General features: G+C 41.9%; 1 pseudogene; it reads left to right on the top strand.

Annotated features, from left to right (window-relative positions):
- Nucleotides 1-7,530: 7,530 nt before the first annotated feature.
- Nucleotides 7,531-8,725, top strand: LOC150051461 (olfactory receptor 1A1-like; annotated as a pseudogene).
- The last annotated feature ends 15,387 nt before the right edge of the window (nucleotides 8,726-24,112 follow it).

Genomic DNA, 24,112 nt, shown 5'->3' on the forward strand with positions numbered 1-24,112 from the left:
TAGAAATTATTTTAAATTTGATGGTAGATACTATCTTGGAATGTGTTTGGTAAGCCTTAGGAGGGGGATAAAAAATGTTCTGCTATTATTGAAGAAAAGCCATCTACAAATTTCAGCCTTTTAAGTTGTGGCTGTTGTTAAGTTCTGTATCCTTACTGACTTCCCAACTAGTGGTTCCATCAGTTGGTGAAGGAGGGGTTTTGAATTCTCCCATGACAATTATGGTTTTGTCTGTGACCTTTCAGTCTTACCAGTTTTTCTCCACTTGTTCTTACTATCAATTGTGTGGCAACCCATTTAAGGCTGGCAATTCTGCTTGGTAGAATAACCCCTTAATCATTACATAATGATATATCTTTACTATTACTCTCTGCCTCGGGTAATTTCCTTTGCTCTGAAACATATTTTATATGAAATTAATACAGCCATATTTGCATATTTCTCCATCTTTTTACTTCCAAATAGTTTGAGTATTTGGGATTTCATGCAGTTGGATAATGTTTATTTTTAACTCACTCAGCTAATATTATCTTTCCATTGGTGTATTTAGACTATTTATATTTAATTACTAAATTATTTGAAGAAGAGAGGATGGTAAGTGAGGAAGGAAATGAGTATGATCTGAGGATATTGTATGCATGTATGGAAATAACACAATGAAACCCCCTTACAGAGTTAATATGTGCTAATTAAAATGCAAAACTAAGAAGCTAATTAAACTAGAAAGTATAATTAATCTTGTGACTATTTTTTCTACCCCGCACACAATAGATTTATATGAAAAGATAAACATGGTTTTCCAAACTCAGGTAACCAGTTACCATTGCTGCTACACAAATGAGAAGGAAATCCTACATCTTTTCCCTGCACTATTCATGTGGCTATCTCCTAGGACTTCCTTCAGAGCAGCAGGAAGTTGTGGCTTGCTCATAACTTGTGAGCAAGTTGTGTCCTCACAATACAAAAAGAATGGAGGAGCTACACACACAGGTGCAGCCTGGATGACGGAAGAAGTCATTCTCTCAGGACTGCCAACGCGACAGCCTCTGTGAACAAAATCTAGGAAGGATAATTGAAGAGAATGGAGATGACAGCCTTCAATTACATTCAAATGTACTTGCACCTTTTCTCGACACACGTATACTTAAATCTTTTTCCATTTTGTAACAGGTCACGAAGTCGAAGAAAATTCTTGACGATAAGATGTATTTCCACTCTATTTGAAAAGGAATGGGACTGGACACACTTGAATAGCAACAACAAACAGAAGTCCCGTGTTACAGAATGGGAGGTGGGTAAAATGAGAAGCTCCTGTCTATCGTAAAGAGATTTTTTTTAATGGATGAAAATATTTTGTTGGATCATATCCTTCAGTCACATTTTTGCATAATTACCTGTTTTCATAGGAAAAATATACCTGTTCCTTTGGAGCTGTAAATTCTTACATATACAATATTGACCAGACTTGCTCATGTTCAATCACGTTTTGATTTGCATGTACTTATCCTATACAGTAATGGATTTCATATATTTTTGTGCTTTATTTAACGTACACTGACCACTTTCCTCTACTTATTACTCTTTCTTATCCTCCCCCTGCTCTTTTTCCCCTTTCATATACTGAATTGTTACCTTTTTACTTTCATGTCCTTTTCCGTTTCTAAATTACACATGTGAGAAAAAAATACAACAACCGTGTGATAACTGTGTTTATGAGACCGGCTTATTTTATTTAACATGATCATCTCTACTTCTACCCACTTTCCTCATACATAAAACAATTTCTTCTTCTTCAGCTCAAGGCTACCACCCTACCCTTGAGCCAAGCCCCACTTCTCATTTTTTAGAGGTAATTGGAGATAAGAGTCTCAGGTCCTTTTGTGCCTGGGCTGGCTTTGAACCTTGATCCTCAGATCTCAGCCTCCCGAGGAGCTAGGATGACAGGCGTGAGCCACCACGCTCCACTGAATATCATACTTTCTTTATCCATTTGTCTGTGGATGGACACCGAGGCTGATTACATAACTGATTTGCATATCTTTTATGGCTGAGCATTTTAAATGTTTATATATTTATTAACTAGTACTTATTTCAAGAACGGTATGTTCCTTTGCTCTTTTTTTTGTCAGTTGTGAGGCTTGAACTCTGGGCCTGGGCACTGTCCTTGAGCTCTTCATATCAAGGCTACCATCCTACCCATTGAGCCACAGTGCCACTTACAGTTTTCTAGTGGCTAATTGGAGATGAGTCTCATAGACTTTAGTGGGCAGGCTTTGAACTGTGATGCTTAGATCTCAGCCTCCTGAGTAGCTAGGATTATAGCTGTGAGCCACCACAAATGGCTTGCTCATTTCTTAATTGAATTATTTTCTTCAGTAATTAATTTTTTGAGTACCGTATATATTCTGGATATTAATCATTTATCTGATTAATAGCTTGCAAAGATTTTTCTCCTGTTTTGTAGGCTGTCTCTTTAATTGGGCAATTGTTTCTCTTTATATACAAAATATTTTTAATTTGTTACAATCATATTTTTCAATGTTGCTCTGATTCCTGAGCAACTGAAGTCCTGTTCAGTAAGTTGTGTCTATTCCTATATCTTTACATATTTCCCCTATATATTCATGTAGTGCTTTCAAAGTTTCACATAAAGTCTTTCATCCATGCTAGAGTGGGATTTTTTTTTTGTACAGGAAGAGAGATAAGTTCTAGTTTCAGTCTTCTGCATGTGGATATCTGATTTCCCCAGCACTGTTCCTTAATGAGCTATTTTTTCTCCAAAGTATGTTTTTGTAGCTTTGTCAAAGACAAAATGGCTGTTAGGTAATTTAGCTTATTTCTGTCTACCATTCTTTCCATTTCATCTCTGTTTTCATGCCAGTGCTGTGCTATTTTGTAACTATATAGAACCTTGTCTTGAAATAGTAATCCCTTCTACCACTCAATGGAGGAAAAGTAAACAGTAATCAAAACTACATTTAACTGTAAATATAGTTTAAAAGATTGACGACAGCTAAAATACAAAAGTGATAGAAATGAAAGAGCTAGAATATTTAGATATCATCGATTAGAAACTTTAAAAGTCAGGAGCAGAAGTATTAATAAGTAATATGAAGAGATGAGTAAATGAATAAAGAGAAAAGACATAAAACAGGAAAGAGAGAAAATACCCACTGAAGGTATAAGAAATAATAGTGGCTGGGCACCAGTAGCTCACGCCTGTAAGCCCAGCTATTCAGGAGCCCAAGAACTTACTACTATTTCCTTTACCACTGTGTATAGCTCCTTCTGTCTCCAGTGGGCCCGGTAAATAATGCATGGAAGAATGAAACAGATTCTGAGGTGGGAATCAAGATGGTTCAGTATGACATGACCCCATTGTGCCCTAGATGTAGACATTATCTGGACACAGAAAAAATGAATAATGGAGCCAGTGAGATGATGTGATCCGAGACCTATCTAGGAGAAAATATAATTCAGCAAGCACTTAACCATCTACTGTGGACAGAGTATGGTGGATACAGACTACTGCTGCATGACTCGCCGTAAGACAGGAAGTGGACAGGCAGTAAGGAAGTGGTTCAGAAACAGTCCACGCAGGCAAAAACTCACACTCCACACTTACTGTTAAGTATGTGCAGACGTCAGCTAGAATTCCTTCACCCTTCCTACTTTGCGAGGCTGTTGCTGCTGTCACAGCTGCGGTTATTCCTATTTTAATAAATAATGGTCCCAAGTCAATTATAGTCAGGCTGTGAGGAGCCTGCCAGGGAGCTCTGTCCCCACTGGTGTCTTCTGCAGATAGTGGTGAGCTCTGTGCCACAGGAAGGGCTAAATCTCAGGACAATGCCCATCACCCAGGGCACTCGGCAGATGACATATGCATAACGACGGCTGGAGACCATTGAGGCACTTTCTCTAAACCACTAGGCAATCAAGGAACCTCTGTTCAGTGCTCACATATGCACTCTCCTAAAGTCAAATCCCAGGGGAAAATGGAAGATAATGTTTTAATTTGCACCACTAAACAGAAAACCTCCAGCAGGGCTGGTTAAATCACCAGCTGCTAAGTCATACTGTTCAGCCAAGCAGGTCCCCGAGGTGGATCCAGTTCATGCTGCAGGGCAGAGGAGAAGAGCAACTCCTGAACAAAGACCTGGACAAGGTCAGCCCTGAGCCTGGACCCTCGAGACACCAGCGCCAGGAACTCCAGGTTACTCATGGGACATTGTGTCCCCTCAGGAAACAGCTAACGAGACTTTCTAGAACTCTCAGCAATTACTCCTTGACCCGAGGGAAGATCTGAGAGCCACAAGGTTCAGAAGACTTTACAGCCTTGGGTTGCTCCATGAGATATCCTGGCTGAATCATCACTGATGGGTGTTGAGTGAGTCTATGTGCACACTCACCCAGCTTCCTTAACCGCACGCTAGCCGTTCCCTCTGTCCTCTCTTCTCATGGGGAAGAAACGAGGCACTCCTCCTCCCAATCCATCCCACTCGTGTCCTCTCTACCCCATCTCAATGGTGGTGAAGTGACACCATCCAAGATACCCCTAGTCCTAGAGGAATGCACGCAGTTCAGCTCCGCTGCCTGCACTTCCTGCCTGAGGTAGATGTGAAGGCCACAGTGCCAGGGCCTTCAGGTCAAGGTCTGCGCTGACTCCTCAGGTGGCTGTGGATGCTGGAGAGATGATGACATCAGCACCGAGTGACCGAGCGCCAGGAGCTGCACCCAGCCAGCCTCTCCCTTGACCTCTCAACGCCCCACAAGGTAAGTAGAATTGTTGCTTTATTTCCTCAGACCTTGCTTATCAGGTGAGGTGAACTGACAAAAGTCCCACAGAAAGGTGGCAGGAAAATGAGGACACAAATGTCTGCCTGACTGCTCCTAAGGCCTCAAGATGCAATAGACAGAAGGCCAAGTGAGAGAATCTCATCCTGACCATGGTCCTCTAGGGTTTCTTGTCTACAAGCACTGACCTGAGCAAGGTGCTTGCGAGTAGGTTCCTTCCTCCTAAGGTCCACCATCACCCTGAAGCCCTACTGTGTGTCATGGGCTGTGACTACTCGCACAAACATGCAAAGCATGATCTTACAAAACACTCTACTCTCACACTCCATGGAGCCTGGCAGGGGGCCCTTCCCAGAGCAGAGTTCTCACCTATCAGAAGAATCTGAAAACCCTCACAAGGTGCAGTTTTTACCTTATCTCTTGCCACTCTGATGACAAAGAGAAAGCCCTGGCTTCCTATATCTCTGCAAAATGGTCTACAGAACCATTATACTCATGTCACTGATATCTCAGAGCATAAACCCTTTCCAGAGAGGTGGATATTAGTGATAATCCATGTATGAGACTCTGACCTGATTTTTATGAGCTAAGGACTTCATTCCTCAGGCACTGGCGTTCACATGCACTTTGAGGATTCTCCGCCTGAGCTCTCAGTCTTTTTGCCTCTTTCCTGGGTTGCTGGATTGATAAACTCCCTCCCTGGCAATGCTGCAATGTTCAACATTGTGTGTCTTCCTCCTAGAGTCCCTGTGCTCAGAAACCTCTCTTCTCAGGTTCCTTGGTTCTTTTGGTCCTACACTGGGCATACTTAATGTTTTTTTTCCTTAAAACTGTAGTTTGAACACAGAACTTTGCACTGAGCCAATTCAGCCATGCCTCTAATCCAGCATTTTTTTTTTTTGGTTGACTTGAGATTGGGTTTCACTGACTTTTTGTGTCTTGATCTTCTAGGTCTCAGTCTCCTTCACTAAGCTAACCTTAGTGAAAATATAATGCCCTGCTTTGGTCACCCAGTAAATAGGCTGAAATGTCTGTATTCACACGAAACAAAAGACAGAATATTTCTATTGCCACAAAGACTTAATGGAACCCACATTATAATTATTATTACTAAAGCCATTGCCTTGGATCAAAATCTTTCACAACACAAACCCAAATTTCTTTTTCAGATTGGTTATTTTCCTTGTACTAAAGTGTATTCTCTGCTCTGATAATGATGCTTCACAACACATTTTTGCCTGAATTTTCCCTTAATTGTTTCAACAATTTATCCTTGAGGTTTTTTGACTTGGACTTCATCTATTATTAATAAGTATAAAGTGAGTCATTTTCAAGGAGCATACACATTCACAGCTGTCTTCTAAAATATTTTCTCCAGATGGTAAACAGACATCTCTACAAACAAGCCTGCATCCAAAAAGGAGCACAAGAGATAAAAAGAAGGGTTGTTAGAAAGAATGGAAGGGTTGGGAGTTTTTGTTGAACGACTAAGAAGTGCTGGTATTGCACATATTTGAAAGAAAACACAGCAATTGAAAAATCTGAGAGGGCACAACGAGGAAAATTATGCAAGTACACTTGACAGACAGTTCTTTTCTAGGTCTTGGGAGGATGGAAATAAAGTGGAGGTGACTGTATGAACATGACATGCTAAGGGAACAACGTGGAAACACTCCCTCACAGGATGAATTTCCCCAGAGATGAGAAGAATGACCACCAGGCCTCTGGAAAAGTGCTCATTTAGATGCCATAGGGAGAGGGAGGACAATCACAAAAGTTAGAAGGACCTTCAGTTATCACTGAAGAGTGCGTAGGGCCCAAGTGGATTCGAGATTCATGAATTCTAGTCCCAGATTTCTGCCGTTTTTCCTGAATATGCTGCAAGTCAGGTGGAAGAAGGAACAGTTGTTTGGGGGTACGTATTTGGGAAAGGATTGCAGGATCATCCAAGTTTGGGGAAAGTAGATTGAAAAGTGCCATGTAACAGAGAAGGTGGAGAGAAGGTGCAAGACCAGGCACACAACATGAATAGCCTGATAGAGGAAGAGCACTGGGTGATTAAACAGCATAAAGAAAATTCAAAACCACTGTTGATCATGTGCAATTTTATTTCCTCTCATCTGAATCTTTCTTGTAGTGAACATGTCTTACTTGACTCTTTCTAATATGGAGTGAATCCCTAGTACATCCTGGGGTTTTGGGTGTACTGAGCTTGGTCTATGAAATAATTACTAGTTTGTAGACAAGTCCTTCTGCTGACAGAAAAGAACTTGAAAAACCTTACACTTTGTCAAAGACTCCGCAAAATAATGCCTTTGCCTTATATCTACTAACATGAGTATGAATTTTCTCCATGAAATTGTAATGTCCTTGAGAGCAAGAAATATGTTTTAGATCTTGAATGAACAAGATAGTATTTCTCCCATGTTTATGATTTCTCTGTGGGCAGTTCTAAGAACAAGAATGTAAATTATGAGATGCTTAGGTGCTATAGGGCATGTGAATCACATCTGACTCCTAGATTTCTCATGCTAAATAGGAATGTCTAGTTAAAAACGTCAATTCTCAGGGAGAGAACAGGGAGTTCCCTCCAAATTGTGAAGAATCCTTGGATTTCATAAAACCCGGGGTAGGGACAATAAACTCCTTCAGTAAAATATATTGGCTATGGAATGCAATGCCCAATAATTGCACGAATAATTCTTGATTCCTTTCCCCTTCCGTGCTGAAGGAGCCATGAGAGAAGACAACTAGTCTGCCACCTCATATTCCATCCTCCCGGGAGTGACTGGATCGCAGCCCCAGGAAGACATCTTCTTCCTCCTTTTCCTCCTCATTTACCCCATCACGCTGGTTGAAAACACGCTCATCATCCTGGCCATGTTCTCTGACGTTCGCTAACACAGCCCCATGTTCTTCTTCCTTGCCAGCCTCGCTCTGGGTGACACCTTCTTCTCTGTCACCATCCTGAAGACCTTGATCGACCATGTCTCGGGTAGCAGAGCCATCTCCTTTGCTGGATGTCTGGCACAGATGGATTTTATGATCGGCTTGGCTAACACAGACAGCTATATCTTGGTTGCAATGGCTGTTGATGGAGCTGTGGCTATCAGCTGCCCTCTTCATTACACAGCCACGATGAGATCCTGTTCTTGTATCCTGACGGTTGCTGGGTCTTGGGTGGTTGGAAACACCAATTCCGTTATTCATACTCTACTCACAGCTAGTTTATCTTTCTGTGGCAGCAAGGGAGTGGCCAACTTCTACTGTGACATTGCCCCCTTGCTCAAGCTGTCTGACATCCGTGATAATGTGAGGATGATGTACTCTGGGGTTGTATCTCCCGTGCTCAGGTGGTTCCATCCACTCAGGGCATACCCAAAGCTTCTCCCCCTGTGGCTCCCACCTCACGGTGGTTCTTTGTATTATGGGACAGTCATGGGCATGTATTCCCAACCTTTGCCCAGATGCAGCCTGAAGGATGCAGTGGTGATGGCTGTGACGCCAGTGTTAAATCCTTTCATCTACAGTCTGAGAAGCCGGCACACGAAGGCAGCTCTGGGGAAACTCTTCAGCAGAAGTTTTTCATCCTCTTAGTGAGATCATGCACTGAGTCCTGGAAGGACTTACTGATATAAGTCCAATTCTGCCTATCAGTTATTCAATATCATAATCTTTCATTGCCAACGTATTTTACTCAAAAAGTCAGGCAATCTTGCCCTGAGTTTATTAAATAACCACAATTTGGAGAGAACTTTTTGTTTATCAACAGGAGTAAATGTTTTTACGTTCCAATCCAGAATGAACAATGTGTGCATCAGGGGTTGAGCTCTCCCACGAGCACCTAGCCATCTCTAGTTTCCAGCCATATTCTAGGTCCTAGAGTCTTGTTACAGTTCATAGCACAGAGAAGAAAAGTACACTGCCTATCCATTCAATATCTAGGCTACAGTCTCTTCTCCTAAGACTCTTCCAGTATCTCCGTGAAGCCAGAATCACACATTCAACTTACTGTCCGTGGTAAGGTCAAGACAGCACTTAGGAATCTTTCACGTTTTCTAGTGCAAGGAATCTGTTAGGAAAGGGACTAGGAATGGTTCTTTTGACTAATCTTATTGCGACTCCAGACCCCAGGAGGTGCTAGGGAGCTACTCTGCTTTGGTAGATGGTAAAACAGAGGGTTACTAGATTTTGCGGTTACCAAAATGACCCCGTTAAAGTTTCTCCCCTGATGCTTTATTTACAAAACTGATTTCATATCTCCTTTAATAGACACTCTTGTTTGGAAAATACACAAGTGTACATAACCACAATCAGAATACGTGTCTCTCTCAGTCTTCCTTTCTTGTTTCATTTTGGGTTTTTTTAGCATGACACACACATACCTTCATAATGGCTGTAAGTGCTCATATGCGTCTCCATGTATTTCTGGAGGTTTGGGTTCTCTCTCTCTTCACCACATTTCCAAGCTCGAGTATCCTGCCAACAGGACCGACCCTATCACACATTCTGTAGCATGCGACGTAAATCTACAAGCTTTGGCAGAGGAAAGAGCGTATATTATTCACGTCCTCCAAAATGACTGGTCATTTCCTCCAAAGATCAGTTTGTGCTCAATATTGTTTGAGTTGAATAATTATTTGGCCTTCCCCACATCTCTTACGCTTGCAAGTGCAATTACCCAATTTGTCTCTTTCTGGAACATCTCTCTGCTCTTATTGATTTTTCTTTCATTTAAATTAATGACTGCACAACTCCGTGTTCCTACTTGTGTCCAAGTGCTTTACCATAGACCAGCATCTTTTCTTCCTGAATACTGGAATGTTCTAGTAACTGCTCCACCACAGGTTACTTTTTCTTTGATCTATGTTTGCTCTTTCAGGCATAAAAAATTACAGCAGAGTCCACTCTAACTGCTTTGCCAACTTTATGGTGTCCTTCTCTTGCTTGGACACTGAGTTCACTACATTTCCAGCCTTCCTTGCAATGAGGTGTGCCCCCCCAGGCACTCCAGGTGTGGTCTTTCTTCCCACTCTCTCCTACGCCCATGCTTTAGGTAAGATGAGTGTGTATCCACGGTTCCACACATCCAGGAAAAGCTATCCATCAAAATGACTGGCTTGGGCTGTTTCCTGGAATTATTCTTTCTTTCTTTCTTTTTCTTGTTTATTGTAATTAATAGAAGGGTTTCATTATATTCATCAGATAGAAGGTGCATCATTTCATAAACATTGATATCCCTTCTCATGTTTTTGTCCCCATTTCCCTCCCCCCACACTATCTCATTCTTTTTACACATCTTTATATTTTGTGGTGAGTTTGCAATCAGAATGTGGATACTATAGGGAAGGCAGTATATTTTCTGTCTTCTAAGAAATTGTTTGAATTCATACTGAAGTCAATCAAAAATAAATCTGGGTTTCTTCTACTAGGGATGTAAATTATACACTAAGCATTTGGAGAGTAGGTCCAATTATTTTTGTTACAACAAATTATAATGTGCTTTCCTATCTATGCACCTAAGATAGAAAATCACAATGCCCCAGGTTGAAGCGTTCAGCCAACCTGGAAGGCTCAGAGACTGTGATTGTCTCCTATAACAAGGAGGAGGAAGGGGTGGGGGATACCGAAAAAAATGTATAAGCTCTGTAAGCAACACTGTTGTGGCCCTTTGGGGCCTGCAATGTGGATAGGTAGGCACTGAGGGTGGAGACGGGTGAATTTCTTCTTCAGTGCAAGAGATATGGCCCTAGAGCCACATGACCGACAGGAATGAACAGTCTCTGTAAGATGACATTGACCAAGACGTATTGTCCTTATAAACTTATATGGAATTGAAACCTCTTTGTACACAACTACCTAAAGAAAAAACGTTAAAAAAAACCCAGAAGTGGTTAAAAATAGTCTTTGTAAGAAACATCGGAAGAGTTTCCCTATAAGTTATAAAGAATAGGAGAAAGAGTTTTGCCATGTAAGAATTGGAAGGAAAGGAAATAGAGAATTCACAGAAAAAAAGTAATTCAAAAGAAAACTCTCCAGATTCCAAAGTAAACTTTCTAGGCAGAGATTTCAGCAAGTCTGTATTCTAAAACAAAATACATTAAAAAATTAATAGTGTTCTTAGACATAGTTAACAGTAAATTAGAAAATGTAGTTTCTAAAATCTTCTCATCCAAAAATAGCAATTGAAAAAATGTAAATCATTAGCTATAACTCTAACAAATGAGAGTAAAAATTAGGCGATTAATAAACTTTAATAAAAGTTGAAAGGAAGTTGAGGCTGGTATCCGTGGCACACTCCTATAATGCTAGCTACTCAAAAGGCTGAGACCTGAGAATCACAATTTGAAGCCAGCCTGGGTAGGAAATTCCATGAGACTATTATCAACAATAAAACTACAAAAAATTGCTGGAATTGGAACTGTGGCCCAACTAGGAGAGTGCTAGCCTTGAGGGGGAAAAAGCTCAGAACAGTGCCCAGATCCTGAGTTCAAGCCCCAGAACTGGCACTAAAAAATGGAATATTCTAATAATTCAAACTTTGGCAGGGTACAGGTCAAGGCACACCACAAGTCTAACTAATGTAACAGACTTGAGGAGCCAGGCAGAGATGAGTCTTTGTGAGATGTAGTTTATGATGTGAATTGGTTTTAGAAATAGGCAGAGAAAATGACTGACTACCAAAGAGTCATAGGGGAAAATGGGTTATGTAGATATGGGGAGTCATGCATAAAAATAATTCTCCATGGGTTGTAAAATATCAAGATAAAATTATGGACATGATAACATGATAGGAATTGACTTGTTAAACCATTTGCAAAATACACAAGACCCATGAGGCAGTGTTTCCTCGCTGCTTTCCAGAACAGAACGCATCCATACATTTATCTCCATCGTACCCCGCTGCTCTCAGGACCAGCACCAGCACGTTTATCCATCCAGTCCACCCTCATCCTTATCAGACATCTTGCCCTATCAGGCTCCTCAATTGCTGTATTTTCTTTCTTATCTGTTTTAAAATACATAATTGTTCTTATCAGGGTATTATACATAGGGGTTACCGTTTCGTAAGTCTGGTAATCAGTACATTTCTTTTGGGACAATGTTACCCCTACTTTCACTTTCCCCCAGTTTTTCCCATCCCTTCCCAGCCCACAAGTAGCATAGTTCATTTTTCACATAGGTATTTTCTTTTTAAATATCTGCCTCAATTCCAGTTCTTTTACATCCAGGAAAACATACTGTACACTTCTAGTCCTTCAATAAATCATCCAATCCTTGAATTCTTTCTCGCTGGTATTCTTTAATCTGTGCTCCCCTGCTGAAGCAGGCTTATTTGTAGAGATGTCTACTTACCACGCTGAAAATATATTTCTAATATGCAGTTGTGGAAGTGTCTCTTTCTTGAAAATCATTCACTTCCTACCCATTACTTAAAGATGAAATCCAAGCCACATACCAGGGACATATCTCAAGGACAGAATGCTCAAATGGTCGAGGGAAAATGTAGGCAAACATGCGATATCCATCTCAATCTGAGCAGAGAATAAAGGTCAGGACAGGGAAAGGGAGGCAATCAGACTGCAAAAGAAGTGTGGGGTTTTATTGTGGAGGAGTTTGATCTAGGGAAAGGACTTTATACTACATTAGGCAGCAACCATAAGTAGCGTGACAGTGGGTCCCACTCATCCTTTGTGGAAATAGAGGTATTTACCTTCCCATGTAGTGTGACCGCAGCCATTTGAGCACATTTGCTGAGTGACTAAGGAATGTTGCATTTTACTGAGATTGATGTATAAGAATAACTACGATGCACGGTAGATACCATGATGTACAGACAGAGCTCAGCAATGAAAGGAGCAGGCACTGTGGCTCGCCTGTCACCTCACGACTCGGGAGGCTTAGACCTGAAGGATCTATGTCTCAGTCTAGGCAAAGACAAGTCAGCAAGACTCCATCCCCAGTTAACCAGAAAGAATGTCAGACTGTAGGGGAGACTTGAGGGTTCTGGGGCCAGATGCAAATAAATGAGCCCTGAGTTCAAGCTCCAGTACTACAAAAGAAAAAAAGGAGAAGGAAGAGTAGGAAGAAGAAGAAAAGAATGTGGAAGAGGAGAGGAATGAAGAAGAGAGGAGGAGCAGGAGGAGGGGGGAAAAGGTGGAGAGAACGTATACTTCAGGAAACAAGAGCTGAGGACTGCGGAATCTCTCCATTCAGGTCTACATTCAGAGTAGATTCTCTCACTTGGCCTTCTGGCAACAATTCTACTTACCTTGTGGGGCGTTGAGAGGTCAAGGGAGAGGCTGGCTGGGTGCAGCTCCTGGTGCTCGGTCACTCGGTGCTGATGTCATCATCTCTCCAGCATCCACAGCCACCTGAGGAGTCAGCGCAGACCTTGACCTGAAGGCCCTGGCACTGTGGCCTTCACATCTACCACAGGCAGGAAATGCAGGCAGCGGGGCTGGAACTGCGTGCATTCCTCTCGGACTAGGGGTATCTTGGATGGTGTCACTTCACCACCATTGAGATGGGGTAGAGAGGACACGAGTGGGATGGATTGGGAGGAGGAGTGCCTCGTTTCTTCCCCATGAGAAGAGAGGACAGAGGGAACGGCTAGCGTGTGGTTAAGGAAGCTGGGCGAGTGTGCACATAGACTCACTCAACACCCATCAGTGATGATTCAGCCAGGATATCTCATGGAGCAACCCAAGGCTGTAAAGTCTTCTGAACCTTGTGGCTCTCAGATCTTCCCTCGGGTCAAGGAGTAATTGCTGAGAGTTCTAGAAAGTCTCGTTAGCTGTTTCCTGAGGGGACACAATGTCCCATGAGTAACCTGGAGTTCCTGGCGCTGGTGTCTCAAGGGTCCAGGCTGACCTTGTCCAGGTCTTTGTTCAGGATTTGCTCTTCTCCTCTGCCCTGCAGCATGAACTGGATCCACCTCGGGGACCTGCTTGGCTGAACAGTATAATTGAGCTCTTGGCAATTTTACCAGTCCACACTTGAAGTTTTCTTCTGGTTAGTGGGACAAAATATTACCTGCCATATTTTTCACTTTGTAAATGGTTTAACAAATCAGTTGCTACCCTGTTATCATGCACATTGCTTTCATGCACATAATTTTATCTTGAAATTTTACAACCCTTGGAGAATTATTTTTAAGCATTATTCCCCATATCGACATAACCCATTTTTCCCTATGACTCTTTGGTAGTCAACCATTTTCTCTGCCTATTTTTAAATCAGTTCATATCATAAACTACATCTCACAAAGACTCATCTCTGCCTGGCTCCTCAAGTCTGTTACATTAGTTAGACTTGTGGTGTGCCTTGACCTGTACTCTGCCAAAGTTTGAATTATTAGAATATTCCATGCCATTTTTCTTGCCAGTTCTGGGGCTTGAACTCAGGATCTGGGCACTGTTCTGAGCTTTTTCCCCCTCAAGGCTAGCACTCTCCTAGTTAGGCCACAGCTGCAGTTTCAGCATTTTTTTTTTTTTGTAGTTTTATCGCTGATAATAGTCTCATGGAATTTCCTACCCAAGCTGGCTTCAAATTGTGATTCTCAGATCTCAGCCTTTTGGGTAGCTAGCATTATAGGAGTGTGCCACGGACACCGGCCCCAACTTCCTTTTAACCTTTATTAAAGTTTATTAATCGCCTAATTTTTACTCTCATTTGTTAGATTTATATCTAACAATTTCTATTATTCTATTGCTATTTTTGAATGAGATTTTAGAAATTACATTTTCTAATTTACTGTTAACTATGTCTAAGAACACTATTAATTTTTTAATATATTTTGTTTTAGAACACAGACTTGCTGAAATCTCTGCCTAGAGATTTCTCTGTCTTCTTTGCAATTAATCTTTTTTTCTTTCAGCTTTCGACGTTAGGAAAATTCATCTGTGAGCACTTTTTCTTTACTGCTACAGGCTGATAATAGGCTCCTTAATTGTCTAGCAATTTAGACATAGAAAGCACCTCAATAGCTCCTCACTCCCTGACTGTAACTCACCTTGGGCTGTCATTAAACTCACTCAAATCAGAATCGTAATGGCTATGACAGCCACAACAGCCTCACAAAGTTGGAAGGGTTGAGTGGATTCCAGCTGAGATAGTATTCAACCATGCCTGTATGCAGTTAACAGTAAATGTTGATTGTTATTTTTTGCCCCTGTGGACTGTCTCTGTACCACTTCTCTACTCTCTACCCACTTCCTGTCTCACTAGGAGTCACGCAGCATCTCTCCATAGCCACCATGGTGGATGACAGTCCACAGTAGGTAGTTAAATATTTGCTGGATTCTATTTTCCCTGAGATAGGTCACAGATCACATAGTCCCGATGGTTCTGTTATTGTCTATGTCCAGGTAATGTCTCTTAAAAAGGAAAGACAGAAGTGTAAGCAGGTTCTGAGTGGGGACTGGTGGAAGACTGGTTTGGGAAGTGGGGGTGGGGAGGGCAGTGTTGGGGGATGGAGGTGAATTTAATCAAGGTTTGTTGCAGACACAGGGGCATAGCTCTCATATTTGGCTAATGGATACTAATTTTTTTAGGTGTGAGAAAAAGTAACACGCTAACTAGCAAATATTTACCAATGTTTTCTCTGGACAAGGACCAGTTTTTTTTCTTTAAAAAGAAGAGCCCTTGTGGCAGCAGCCAGCGCCAGGGCCAGGAAGCCTAAAACTACAGCAAGCAGCAGAATCCAGATGCAGAAACCCCACACAGACGGGGTGCAAAAGCAGCGGAGGCCCTGGCACCCGGGCCCAGAAACGACCCTCCAACATTGTGGAGCAGCTCACAGCCAAACGCCAACCAGTAAGCAGTCCAGCGGGTTCCCCCAAACCCATCGGGAAAGCAGAGCTGGTGGCGAGCTACAGAACTTAAACTGCCCAAGAAAGACTGGCAAGTGCAGGGGGCAAGGAATTCAGAATCCTGTCCCTTCCCCCAACAGTCCCCTCCCCCAGGCCATTGACTGGTGACTGATAGGCCAGCGGGCGCTAAGACCCAGCACCCCACCAAAGGATTGGAGGTGTCCCCTGCTCCCATCTGCCCAACAGCCTCCTCTCCCAGGCCACTGAAACTGGAGACTGAGGGGCGCTAAGACCCTGCCTTCCAACAGCGGGTGGGGGTGTGTGTGAGTCTGCATGCCAGCATCTGACTGAACCAAAACTAAGTGGGGCACCCTCCTGCTGGGAGCCACTGGCAAGCCAGCACCAGGGGACCCCACGGAGTCACAGAAAGACTCTCAGCCAAAGCAGCCCAGTACTTCCCTGAGACAAGACAGGGAACTGAAGGGCAGACAAGCCAGGGCCCAGCTCCTGCTTGGGACCCACGTCCTCGGCTGGGCCCCGCCCCTGGGAACAGGGCCACAAACTAGCCACTGGTCTAGCTGAAATCTCATAAGAGCTCCCAAACCGCAGGCCCTCGGCTGTGCCCCGCCCCTGGGAACAGGGCTGGCAAACAAGTAGCTGGGCTAGCCAAGACCGCAACTCTACCCTACAGTTGAAGCCCCCAAACTAAGGGCCCACAGCGGGGCCACTGGTTGGGCTAGCTGAGAGCTAGCTGTGCAGTGACACACAGCCTTTAGGAACGGGCTGACACACCTGTAAAAGCTGCAAACTCCAACACAGTCAGCAATGGAACTAATTTGACTGAGAACCACATGTATACACAGATTCCCAGAGTCACCAGTCCCAAACCAAGTAAAAACCACAGAGCAAGCCTACAACAACTGTCTCAGTTCCAATGCGGTGGAAATCACAACGACAAATCACGAAATATATAAATAATTAAAGTCCCACACAAAGCCCAAAAGGAAATAAGAGTGAAGGGATGAAAGAGATGTCACCATCCAAAGAAATGACACCTGAAGAGACACAAAACATGACTCTGTTCAGGGAGATGATTGCGGATATGATTAGAGAGATCAAAGCAGAATTCCAAAAACAATTCCAGGAACATAGGAAAGAAATCACCAAGGAGCTCCTCGATTTCAAAAGAAAAATAGAAAAAAAATATACTTCCCAAAAGAAAAAGGATTACTACCCCCAGAGCAGACATGATCAGCTCATTGTCCACAATGCAAACAAAAATGGAGGCATTAAGCAACAGATTGACTGAGATGTAGAATAGGGCATCAGGAATGGAAGATAAAACACAGAGCTGGAACAGAGAATCATCAGTCTGGAGAAATCAGTCAGAATACACCAAAAGAGAACTCCAGGACCTGGCAGACACAGCCAAGAAATCTAATCTCTGTATAATAGCCATCGAAGAAGGGGAGGAGTCTCAAAATAAGGGAATACAACCTTTATTCACCAAGATCATAGCAGAGAACTTCCCCAAACCTCAAAAGGGAAAATACTCACATTATTGAAGGCTTCAGAACTCCAAGCAGGCAAGATCCTAGAAGGAATTCATCTAGACACATCATAGTAAAAACATTAGATCTGAATACTAAGGAGCTGATCTTAAATGCCACAAAAACAAAGAAAGAGCTATACTGCAATGGAAGAAAAATTAAAATAACTGAAGACCTCTTCACTCAAACCCTAAATGCAAGCAAAACTTGGAAAAAATATCATTCATGACCTTAAGACCAACAACTGCCAACCCTGACTGATATATCCAGCGAAACTAGCATTTACATTTGAGGGAGAAACAATAATATTTCATTCCAAAGAGAAGCCTTATGAATACATGCATCCTAAACCAGCATTACAAAAAATATTAAATAATCAAGAACATATTGCAGAACAGCAAGAACCCCCATCAAGAAGCAATCACCTTTAAGTCACTAAACACAAAGGGGGGAAAAAGAGAGAGAAAGAAACTCAGAAGTAAAAATAAAAAATGACAAAGGATACTAACTACTTCTCCATAATTTTCCTAAATGTGAACGGGCTGAACAATCCAATCAAAAGACACAGAACAGCAGACTGGATTATGAAACAAGACCTATCAATATGTTGCCTCCAAAAGACCCACCTCTCTGCCAAAGACAGAAACAAACTCCAAGTGAAAGGATGGAAAAGAATTTTCCACTCCAATGCACTGTGTAAAAAAAGCAGGAGTAGCAATCTTTTTTTTTTTTTTTACCAGTCCTGGGCTTGAGCTCAGGGTATGAACCCTGTCCTTGGATTTTCTCAAGGCTAGAGCTCTACCACTTGAGCCTCAGCACCACTTCTGGCTTTTTCCTATGTATGTGGTACCGAGGAATTGACCCCGGGTCTTTGTGCATGCTAGGCAAGCACTCTACCACTAGGCCAAACTCCCGGCCCCAGGAGTAGCAATCTTAATCTCCGACAAAATTAACTTCTCAGTAAAATCAGTACATAAAGATAACGATGGCCACTACATATTAGTAAAGAGTACAATCCATACCCACAATATTACAGTTATAAACATTTACTCCCCCAACACCAGAGCACCCAAATTCATCAAGAAAACTCTCTTAGAATTACAGAACAAGATAGACTCAAACACAGTCATAGTGGGAGACCTCAATACACCACTCTCAACAAATGACAGGTCAACCCAACAAAAGATAAGCAAAGATACCACCGACTTAAATGACACCATAGCCCAGTGGGCTTAACAGATATACACAGAGTCTTCCATCCAATGGCAAAACTTTATACATTTTTCTCAGCAGCACATGGAACACACTCCAAAATAGATCATATAATAGTTCATACAGAAAACTTAAGCAGATACAAGAGGGCTGATATAATCCCATGCATTCTATCTGATCACAGTGGAATCAGACTAGTTCTGAACAACACAGTAAAAGGTAAAAAACATTCAAACACTTGGAAGCTGAACAACACACTTCTGAATAACTCCTGGGTTACAGAACATATAAAAGAAGAAATTCAAAACTTTCTTGAATGTAATGACAATCAAGATACATCACAAAGGAACTTATGGGACATAGCAAAGGCAGTTCTAAGGGGCAAATTTATCACAGTAGGAGCCCATATTAAGAAGACAGAAGACGAGCATGTAAATAACCTAAAGAAGAAATTGAAGCACCTAGTAGAACAAGAAAAAATTAATTCTAAAACAACTAGAAGGACAGAAATAGCAAAAATAAAATCACAAATATCAGAGATTGAAATAAGATCTACTAGACATAAAATTAATAAATCAAAAACTTTGGTTCTTTGAAAGAGTCAACAAAATTGGCAGACCCCTGGCAAGATTAATCAAAAAAAAAAAAAAAAGGAAAGGGGAGACTCAAATAAACAAGATTAGAGACCCTACAGGAACAATCATGACCAATATCCAAGAAATTTAGTCCATTATGAATAAGTACTACCAGGGTCTATATTCAAAGAAACAGGAAAATCTAGTAAAAAAAAGGATGATTTCTTAAATAAATATAGGCTACCCACATTGAACTATGAAGAGGTAAACAAATTGAACAAACCAATTTCATACAATGAAATAGCGGAAGCAATCAGGGAAATGCCAACCAAAAAGAGCCCAGGTCCATGTGGTTTCACTGTAGAATTGTACAAGATTTTTAAAGATGAAGTAATACCTATACTCTTGAAACTCTTCTGAGAAGTAGAAACAGAAGGAGCAATACCAAACTCATTTTATGAAGCTAATATTACTCTCATCCCCAAACCAGGGAAAGACCCAACAAAAAAAGAGAACTACAGACCTATCTCTCTAATGAACACAGATGCAAAACTCCTCAATAAAATACTAGCCAACAGAATCCAGAAACAAATTTTAAAAATTATACACTATGATCAAGTAGGCTTCATCCCTTAGATGCAAGGCTGGTTTAACATTTGCAAATCAATTAATGTAATACATCATATCAATAGAGCTAAGGAGAAGAATCATATGACAATGTCTCTAGATGCACAGAAGGCATTTGACAAAATACAATATCTATTCATGCTGAAAGCACTAGAAAAAAATAGGAATAAGAGGTACATTCCTTAAAATAATTAAAGCCATATATGACAAACCTACAACCAGTATTAAATGGAGAAAGACTGGAACCATTTACCTTAAAATCAGGAACTAGACAGGGATGCCCACTCTCTCCACTTCTCTTCAATATAGTTCTGGAACTCTTAGCCAGAGCAATAAGGCAAGAGAAGGACATCAAAGGGATCCACATAGGGAAAGAAGAAATTAAAGTATCCCTATTTGCAGATGACATGATCCTCTACCTGAGTGACCCAATAAGCTCCACTCCCAAACTCCTAGAATTAATAAGCCACTTTAGCAAAGTGGCAGGATACAAAATTAACCTGCAAAAGTCAGTCACCTTCTTGTAGCCAACAATACGCAAACAGAAGGCAAAATCAAGAAAATGATCCCATTTGCACTAGTCCCCAAAATAATAAAATACTTAGGAATTAACTTAACCAAAGAAGTAAAGGAATTATTTAATGAAAACTATAAAAACCTAATGAGAGAAATTAAAGAGGACATCAGGAAATGGAAAGATATCCCACGCTCATGGGTAGGGAGAACCAATATAGTGAAAATGGCCATACTGCCAAAATTGATATACAAATCCAATGCAATCCCCATCAAAATCCCAAAGACATTCTTTACTGAAATAGAAGATACAATCCACAGGTTCATAGGGAACAAGAAAAGACCTAGAATAGCCAAAACAATTCTAGGCAAAAAGAGCAATGCAGGTGGTATTACAATACCAGACTTCAAACTCTACTATAGAGCCATAATAACAAAAACAGCATGGTATTGACACAAAAATAGACCAGAAGATCAATGGAAGAATAGAAGATCCAGAAATAGAACCACAGCAATAGTCAACTTGTATTTGTCAAAGGAGCCAAAGATATACAGTGGAACAAGCACAGCCTATTCAGTTATTGGTGCTGGCAAAACTGGGCAGCCACATGCAGAAAACTAAAAATTGACCCTAGCCTTTCGCCATTCACAAGCATTAACTCAAAAATGGATCAAAGACCTCAGTGTCAGACCGGAAAATTTGAAACTGCTACACGATAGAGTTGGAGATACACTGGAACTCATAGGCACAGGCAAAATCTTCCTGACCAGAATCCTAGGGTCACAACAGAGTGGAGAGAAATTTGATAAATGGGACTACTAAAAATAAAAAGTTTCTGCACAGATAAAAGCATAGCTACTAAAGCAGAAAGACAGCCAACCAACTGGGGAGATATTTACCAATAATACATCTGACAAATGCTTAATATCCAGTATCTACAGGGAACTCAAGAAACTAATACCCTCCAAACCCAACAAACCAATCACTAAATAGGCAAGGAAACTAAAGACAGACTTATCAAAAGAAGAGGTTAAAATGGCAGAAAAGCGTATGGCAAAATGCTCATCATCCATGGTCATAAGAAAATGCAAATAAAAACAACCCTAAGATATCACCTTACCCCAGCAAGAATGACCAAGATTTTGAACTCAGACAATGACAGATGCTGGCGGGGTTGTGGAGAAAAAGGAACTCTACTGCACTGCTGGTGGGATTGTAAGCAAGTTCAGCCCCTCTGGAAAGCAGTGTGGAGGTTTCTTAAAGAACTGAAAATAGACCTTCCCTACAATCCCGCCATACCACTTCTGGGCATCTACCCTGAACATCATAACCCAGGATATAAGGACACCTGCTCAGCTATGTTCATCTCTGCACTATTCAAAATAGCCAGGCGATGGAAACAACCCAGATGCCCTACCGCAGATGAATGGATACAAAAAATGTTATATATATATATATATATACACACACGTATATATACATATATATATATATACACACACACACATATACAATGTAATTCTACATAGCCAACAGACAAGATAAAATTATGGCATTTTCAGGGAAGTGGATGAATCTAGAGTGAATCATGTTGAATGAAACAAGTCAAGACCAAAGGAACAAAAGGCACATGGGATCCTTAATATGTGGCTATTAGATCCAAACAGTACAAGAGCGAGGACTCAATATTTGCATACCCAATGCTATGGGCATGGTATTGGAAATATAAAAACAACTACATGCAGCATTTTTAAATTCTATTCTGTCTTCCATTTGGATCAGCATAATACATTTATTTTTATTTTCTGTGTGTGTGACTTTTAGTTACACTACTGGTAGTGGGGCTTGAACTTAGGACCTCCCACCCTCATTTGGCATTTTTATTTAAGGCCGGGGCTCTAACACTTGAGACGTAGCTCCATTTCTGGCTTTTGGTCTTATAGATTTTCCTGCCTGGACTGGCTTCAAACTGTGATCCTCAGATGTCAGCCTCCTGTTAGCTAGGATTTCAGGCATGAGCCACTAGCACCAGCCCCAGAGTAATAATTTTGTTTCTTTAATGTCCCACATATGACCAAAAAGGACCTTTTAAGTTGGTTTCTATGTCTTTTGGCATGTTTCCATAAATCATTGCTTTTCAACCAACCATGATTGACGACTATAAGAAAAAAACTACGCTGCAGTGAAGATGACAATGATGCATACATTTCTTACTGCCTTTAGGAGTTACTCTCTTTATATAAGAAGTCCACCCAATGAAATAATTTTAGCAGATCCCTATTGTGATTCCATTTAAAGGGTGACATTCCAAATGTCTAAGATGTAAAGGAGAGGTGATGTTTTTGGTAGATAGAGTGAGTTTTTTGTGGCTCAGTCTAAGGAAGAGTCAATTAATCATTTTTCCTGGCAGAAGGCCAAGACCACTCGACCACATCCTCCTTCCTGCCAAGAAATGACTCCTGAGGGAATGTGCAGAGCCTGGGACCATTACTGAGCTCCAGCCTCCCACAGGACATTACACGCTCACACTGCTACTAGCTGGGAAACAAAGTCTACGGGTGACACTGCTTAGAGCCCAGGGCCGGGACCCTGGGGCTGTTACACAATGTCCTGTGTTAATGAACAGAACCTGGCTGTGCTGCCGAGCGAGTGTTGCCGAGCGAGTGTAGAACAGCCCTGGGCCACCAGAGGAGGAAACCGGTCCATGAGCTTCTTACCAGACTACACCCAAGAGGGACAGGCTCAGAGAACGCAGGCAGCCTTTGTCTGCTAGGTTCTGGTGACCGGGTGGCACAGGTCATTGTGATGGTGGCTGAGATGGACTCGGGAAGCACGGTAAACCTCACCCTAGAGCGCTCTGCTCATCACCTAATAACTATCTGAAATCCTAGGGAGAGGATGTAAATAAGGCCCACTCCACAGGTGACCTGAGCACATGTGAGGGAGAATTCACGGGTTCCAGGGGCCCGGAAGTTTCTATCCTGGGGGAATGGGTTCTGCGCATCTGGTTTGGGTGGGAATGGAGGATGTCTGTGCATTGAAGCAAGCCTCTCTGTCATTGGCCCATTGTACGCAGGTCCAGATTATATCGTGTTTCTGCCTCCCTCCACATGACTTCAGGGCATCGAGCCATGTGTTCCGTTCACTTCCCTGGGACCTTTAGAGGGTGGCAGGGAGACACTGAGCTGGACAAGCCAGCACTCGCACGCTTATGCAGGCATCCTGCACGTGCTGGACAGCTCCAGGACCAGGCATGCATTGCAGCATCTTGGTCACACAGGGACTTGACTCTCAGAAACTTCCATCTGCGAAGCTGAACTGACCAATGACAGTGGTAACTTTGGGGGTAGTGAAGTTTTGTGTCACCATACCCAGTGAAATGTGACCTACAAAATCAATAGGAGTTCAATAAAGGAAGGGGTGGAGGATGGGGCAGGAATGTGCCAGGCAGAAGCAAGAGTGAGTGAGCTCCACCGTGATGGAAGTCCCAGGCTAAGTGGAGGAGAATCGAAAAACGTCACATTTGGTTCTAAGAGAATGGACCACCTCTCCTTAGCTGTTCAAATGGCTGCTGCACTCTCTGGCTGTCTGTTGCACAGATACAGGGTGCAGTCCCTTCCACTAAGCTGAGCTCAACATCCCTTCAATGTTCGAGACTCCTAAGCTCCCTGTGCTATCCCTGCCCTTGCGGCTTTATTGCAGTATGCTACAGGTTACAGATTGGGCTTCTTGTCTGCCTTGGCTAGTGTTTTTAGCAATGGAAATGCAGTTGCAGGAAGAGAATAAAGGTAAAAGAGCAAATAACCAAACGACCATCTGAGCCCATGAGAGTGTCATAGAGTCAACATACATGCAGTAAAATGGACAGAAACTGGGGAACCCATGTGGCTTCTCGTCTGTGTGACTACTTCAGAGTTGGGGTTCATTAGTAATTAAATAGAAATGGGAATATATTTAGACTTCAACTTGAAGAGGGTTCTAAATTTTATAATAAATTTTGCCATCTAGGAACATGAAAATTTTTTT

The sequence above is a fragment of the Megascapheus bottae genome, chromosome 17 (assembly GCF_031878675.1).
Source record: "Megascapheus bottae isolate mThoBot1 chromosome 17, mThoBot2.hap1, whole genome shotgun sequence".
Lineage (NCBI taxonomy): Eukaryota > Metazoa > Chordata > Mammalia > Rodentia > Geomyidae > Megascapheus > Megascapheus bottae.